This window comes from Anarrhichthys ocellatus, unplaced genomic scaffold, assembly GCF_004355925.1.
Source record: "Anarrhichthys ocellatus isolate YVR2014 unplaced genomic scaffold, GSC_Weel_1.0 scaffold30, whole genome shotgun sequence".
Lineage (NCBI taxonomy): Eukaryota > Metazoa > Chordata > Actinopteri > Perciformes > Anarhichadidae > Anarrhichthys > Anarrhichthys ocellatus.
In genome coordinates, this window is record NW_022280060.1 from 3,464,188 (window position 1) to 3,471,024 (window position 6,837).

Here is a 6,837-nt window from a genome sequence, read left to right on the forward strand (position 1 = left end):
TTATTGCCAAGTAGGTTTAAACACACAAGGAATTTGCCTTGGTGTTTGGTGAATACGATACACACATTAAGAAGGCCTGAAAGCAAGAGCCAAGTACTACAAATGTCAAAAAAAAAATATATATATATATACAGATAAGGAAAAACACTTAAACATAAAACTGTTTTAAAAAACGAGAGTTGTACAGTTTTCTGCAGGATAAAACTAAATAAATGAATAAATTGTTGTTGGATAGAGACAGTAACCAGATTACATAAAGTGGGTCAGTATAATTATTAATTATATCTACCTCCTAGACAAACTCCCATTATCAAAACTCAAACACTGTGTTGTAGCAGAGCCCCTTGTGGGGTTTCAGCTGTACACACACAGGCAACAAGCTGGAACACTGCATTATACTGCCGCCTGCTGTTCACCAGCAGTACTGCAGCCAGATCTAACTGAATAAGGTTGTCAGGGTGTGTTGGCCTACACAGTCAACCTTTTGTCACTCCAGGGCGTAGTGCTGTCCTTTAAATGAAGTTAAACACGCTATGCTAATACACGTGTTTAAGTTATGTATGTTTACTGGGGCAGAATAACTGGTTCTGTCAAGTGATGATCCGACTTCCGATGTCGGCTCAACCTGCTTTTCAGGAGGAAATAACAACTTACCTGCTTACTGGTAAAAATGGCAGAATGTTCCAATCAAACCAGTCCAGTTGGTCGAATTACAAACATCAAACTCAAACTGATAAACAGATGTTCATTGTGCTTGCAGATTATTGAAAATAAATACGACTACTTTACAAGATGGTGAAAACTTTCTACAGGCTGAATGAGAGGGGCTAAATGCTGTACGACGCCATTTTCCGGCAGCAGGCTGCAATTATAACGTTGTACCACACGGGGGCGCCACTACACTGAAAATGCTGAGCTGTCACGAAGTCAATACGTTTTCAAGCATCAGGAAATCTTTAAGTGTGTGAAGCTTGAGTATATACATGTAGGCGGTGCTTAATCAGCACACAGGTGCATTACATCATTTCCAACAGAGACTTATTCTCACACACAAGCGATTAATGATTTCATATTTTTATGTTTACTCTGTAACTTTGCTTGCTGCTGCTACAAACAAATTTCCCCCTGGGGATGAATAAAGTATACATCTATCTATCTATCTATCTTAAATCAGATTCTCCCACAGCTACTTCCACAAATAAGAAGCCCACTGAGGGCCATGGGGGGGGGGGGATATTATGAAATAATCATAATTCAGCAATTACTGCAGTAAAAATAGAGTTAAATCTTGGCTAGCACCTTCACTGTTGGTACCCTTTACCTATATGATGCTTGTGGACAGAGCTACATAGGCTACCCTGGATTGAAAGTAAAGTATTTATACCACCCAGTCAGACCATAACATTTTCATATTCACACAAATATTTATTATGTAATAACTTAGATTTTCTTGGACTATCAAAGCTGCCATTTGTAAACTTATAAAACAGGCTTTTATAAGTCAAGTTGTTTTTTTAAAATGAAAAAGTGCTTTGGGGGGGTTTGGTCAACTTGCGATACAACTTGCTTGTTGAATTTTAAGAATATGAACCATCTTCTCTTTCTCCTTCTTGGCCGGCAGCTTGCACACTAACATTTTCCCCGCTTTCATTCACATTTCCCACTTGGTCTGCAGATTTCTGGCACAGGAAGGCATCTTGTATTTTCCAGGGGAGTCCAGCTGGCTGCTGAGCAGACCCAAGCCTCCCACTTCCCCTTGTGGTCCTTCTCTCTCTCTCGCTGCTGCAGCTTCATCGACAACAGCTAGAGAGTCAGATGTCAGCCTGGCTCTGCTCCTGACTCTATTATATTGCTCGATATTGTAATTTTAAATGCAACTATCATGTAGCAAGAAACTTAAGAGGCCTAAAGCAATTTCCAGCACAGCTGTGAGATTTATTATCAGCAGGACAGCATGTTATCACAAAGATAGACCACATTATGGAGTAACTATAAACAGGAGTGTTAAATAACAAGTTCAGACTGATAGACAACACCCTCGGACCCCCACTGGGGTGAGTGACATTTATAAAAATGTCTTGGGTTAAACACTGTAACGTAGCTGTGTGGGGGACACACATCTTCCTTGGCTGATGAGATGGGTGGTCTCTGCATAAGCCCATGCATGAGCCCATACATGAGCGCTTTACGGTATGTCACTGTATATTAGTATTTTCTTGTGTAAACATAACGACAGCAACAAAACTCCACCTTTCCTGATCATCGTTCTTGTGCATTAATAACTGCAGCCTGTATTCATCCACGTGGCCTCAGCTCCACGGTGCTGTTCCGTTTGGAATGACATCATTCCAGCCTGAAACAGGACTGTGCGCTGTTTCCCCAACAGAGGCCCTGTCACACACGGCCTCTAGCGACATGCCCGAGGTCTGTTTACCTCTCGGTGTCGCTACTATTCCACAGCGGGACACGTTTTACCCTTGGCCATGAATCTATAAAGTCTTGCATAACTTGCAGGGTTGAGGGAGAACGACGTGAAGCCCCTGGCCGAAGCGAGAGGAACGTGTGTGTGTGTGTGTGTGCGTCAATATATAAATCCCTCATCGGGGTCACTGGTGAGGATGGCTAGCAGCCAGATAAGTTGCTACTGCTCTCGCTCTCTGGCCGTCTGTCTCTAGGCTGCCTGAAAGAAATGTGCCATTATCCAGCGAGGCCCCTACAGCTGGGCCCCCGAGCACAGAACTGCTGTCCAAGACAACATGCAGAGGCCAAGAGACTGGAGACTGGATGCTGGAACCGTGAGTGCTTTAGATACCTCCTCAGACTGTTTATAACTACCTCCACTAGGACCAAAAGCTGCTCTTGCCCCACTAACTTTTTCTCACTACTTTTTCCCCCCATTAGCGTAGAGTGAAACGTCTGCAAAACGCACCGGCTGTGTCAGTCGGCTGGACTGATATCTAGAAAATTAAATATGTTTCGAGAGTGCACGCACACGGCTTCATCACTCCAGCCAAGAGTCTCCTCAAGCAGTTCAGACCGAAATCCAACTTCCTCTCTTTTACATGACTCCTGACATTACCATACAGAGTAGAGTGAGATTTAAGAAGATCATTGCCTCTTGTCTCAATATATTCTTTCCTCACTTATTTCTCTATTTGTGTTGAGTCACCTATCCTGGTCAGAGCTCAGGTGTTGAGTGGACGAGTAGATCAAAGAAAATATCCTTCTCTGCAGCAATTTCATTTTCCACTGGGGATGTCTAAGCGGCCCCAAGGCAGAAGCAGGGAGATGTAATCAGTCTATCATGTCCAGGGTCTTCATAAGGACTGGATGACAACACTGCCCAAGAGCTTTGAGGCCCTGGGAACAAGCTACCTTTGACCCTTAGTTAGTTCTTATCTGGATATGACCGATATTATACAATACAAGATAGGTTATTATAACAAGATCATTTAAGATAAAACTCCTTCATAATATGATCTCAATAAATTCATATCATCCAGTGGATATTACCTTGAAGGAGCAGTGTGTAATGTGAAATGGAATGTAACTTTCATAACTATGTTTTCATTCGTGTATAATCAACTGAAACTAAGAATCGTGTTTTTGTTACCTGAGAATGAACCGTTTATTGCACCGACATGTTTCTACAGTAGCCCAGAACGGACAAAACCAAACAGTGGCTCAAGCGAGAGCCTTTGGGGTTTTTTACGTTACCCAAGGGCCACCATAGTTATCTGACGTGCTTGGAAAGGGAGGGGTGGGCGGAGGGGTATTCAATTGGGTGCAATTTGCAACCTCACTGCTAGAAGCCCCTTTATTAAAGATCTGCTTCAGTAATCCTGCGGAAGGGAAAACAAACTGGTTAGTGGGTATTTGACAGTGTCTGACGTTCAATCTGCTGGGTCAATGTGATTCCTCCTGTGGGATCACCACTGCAGCAGTTTGCACAGGGCCATCTCAGGTATACACCCTTAGCTGACTCATCAGGTATAGGCATCTCACAATACGCTCCAGCCTGCAGCATGTTACAGCGTGGTGGGACTGTAGTGTCTGCCACCAACTCAAACTAGATTAAGGTCACAGGTTAGTATCCTCATCATTGATGTTATCATCCTCATCCTCATCATCATTGTCAGACACCTCATCCTCATCTCCCTGTCTCAACCTCAGTCTCCCACAGCCGAGTGGTGTAATTATAGTTGCAGTAAACCACTCAATGACGGGTATGGAGGGATGTGAAATTAATCACAGGTTTAGGGACGCTCTGGTCTGTCATCAATGATTACAGAAGCAAAAAAAAAAAACCCCCATACCATCAATTTTTCTAATAGGAACAAACTTCCTGGTCCATTCAAATGGAGGGGAGAACAGGGTTGGTTATCTCACTTTTGAAATTTATTTGAATCCCTCAAAAAAAAAAGGTATCCTCAATAGGTTCCCTTTCAATGTGTAATGTAAGCCTAAAGGGTCAGATAAGAATGAAACGGCTCTACTGACCTTAAGCTTCATCTGTTCAAAAGCTATGGGCTTTTTAAATCGTCTTGTACATTTGTTACAGCCATTCCCATCGTATATACACTATGGGGTTGGTTGTCTGTATGTTATTTTAAAGGGGGGGAAATAAATAAAATGGAGGCAATCTTAAAAATACATTAAAAAAAGTTTCCTTCCACATATCTCCTGCATCGAGAGAACACAAACTGGAAAAATTCCTTCTTATAAGTGCATTTTTTATCCTTATATCACAAGACAAAGAACAAAAGTACTCAACTCAGTCACTCACTATTAGTCAAAAATGACAACGGACTAAGCGGCTAAGCTAACAACCACATGTTGTAGCCTAGCTAAGAGAAAAAGTATCTAAACTTTAGCTCTACCTTCATTTTGTTTTATCAAGACTTGTTTTATCATAAACAAAGCTTGTGTAATGGCCTAGAAGAGAAACACAGAAGATGACATTCATATAGATATTTCAATTTTTACACAAAATACACTAAAAGTCCTCTCACCTCAGTGCCTTACTCCTCAAATGACCCTTTTGGGTGACCTCTGATCCCAATTCTGAAATACTGCCCTCTAGGGAGATCTAATGAGTGTGACAACCAACCCTGTTCTCCCGTAAACACTCGACAGCATTTGACAACACTATAACTGTGGACATATGTGCTGGGTATTCTGAAGGGTGATGCTCCCTCACCATAAACATGTACACCTCCATAACTGTTGGCTTGCCGCTTATATGAATTCAGGCACAAATTTATGCGGAAAGCTCACACAGCAGCTGTTTTGGTCCAATTTGATTGTTAAAATATGTCAGGTCAGTAGAAGCTGACTTATTGAAATGCGGTCTGTGTGACTAACACCTTGAACCTCGGCAGGCTTTCATAGCAATGAAATAATTCCCTCAGCACATAATGGTTCGAGGAATTCATCAGATTTGAGTCTTGTGGGCTTAATTATAACATAGCACACTTATCCTGTTGATTCAAATTACACAAGGCCATGACACTGGCTGACAAACCTGCATTAATAATGTTGGTGTGTGTGTGTGAGTATGCGTGAATGTTTGAGTGTGGAATAGAAGAGGGGTTATTTAGCATGCCTCTTTGCAGAAGCAATACTTTTGGCGATGGAGTAGAAAGACAAACGTCTATAATAGGAAGAGAAAAACAACAGAGACTAGCTGCTCATTTCTGGAGGCATTTTAATTGCTGGAATACAGCGCCAAAGCTAAAAGCGTCTCCACTGGCCTCCAGCGTGAGAAAATTACAGAAGCTGCTCTCTGTGACACCTATGAATCAATGCTGCAGGATTATTGTTGAAATATTTTGATGGTGTCCTACAGCAGTAACTTTTAAGTTGGTCTAATCTGTACAAATTCTTCTGTCCCTCACTTAACCCACTGTGGGTTTCAGACCGCTCAGCTGCAGCCAAAGGCCCCTCATGTAAAATCACTAAGCTGCAATTCCACCGACATCTCAGCAGCCCCTTTGACTTTTTTCAATCAATGAAAGTGTGTCCAGAGGGTCAGAAGAACCAGAAGTTCCTGAGGCTGCAGTATTGGCTGTCTGTGTCACAAGGGGTGTGTGATTGTGGGGCACTATTAAGTGACTTTCTCAGAAGCAGTTTCCCCCTTTGAGTGCTGAAAAAGGGACGTAAACAGTTCCAGCTCAATTGGAAGCCGTAAGATAATAAAGTTAAATTCGACACAGGCTGAAGAAAAAGACCATCCTGTGCTTCCCATTCATCCACTTCTAATCATGTAAACAAGTTCAGTTCTCTTCCATGTCTGTTTCAGTTTTACAGCCCCCCCGATTCCTTTCGCTTCTTTTTTCCTCTCTGTCTATTTCTACAGGGACCTCAAGGGGAAACTAACTACCCATGGCTCCCCTGATTCATCTGACTCATCTGTTTTTCCCACTAGTTTCCATCCATCTGATGATCCCACCTTTACTCCAACTTCAATTTAATGTCATTAAACAGTTGAACTATTTCCGATATCTAATAGACACTCTTTAACAGTCAACATGGCCAAGAAGAAGTGGGGCCTCATAAAAGACGCTCAGTTAAGAATCAAAAGTTTGAACATGCCAGAGAGTAAATATTCATAATTTCTTTCATTCTTCTCTCCCGTTTCTGGTCCTAAAATTCCAGCTTGAAACCATTTGGTCGTCGCCCACAGGAACACTGACCGAAGTGGGCTATATGGTCGAGTATACAACATTCAGCGTCGTCTATACCGCAGCATCAAAATACTGGCAGTCACGCTTTACTGCTTCCAGTGCTGAGGTTTCCCCAAAACCGCTCCTCTCGAGAGCCACTTCTCGCCACCAG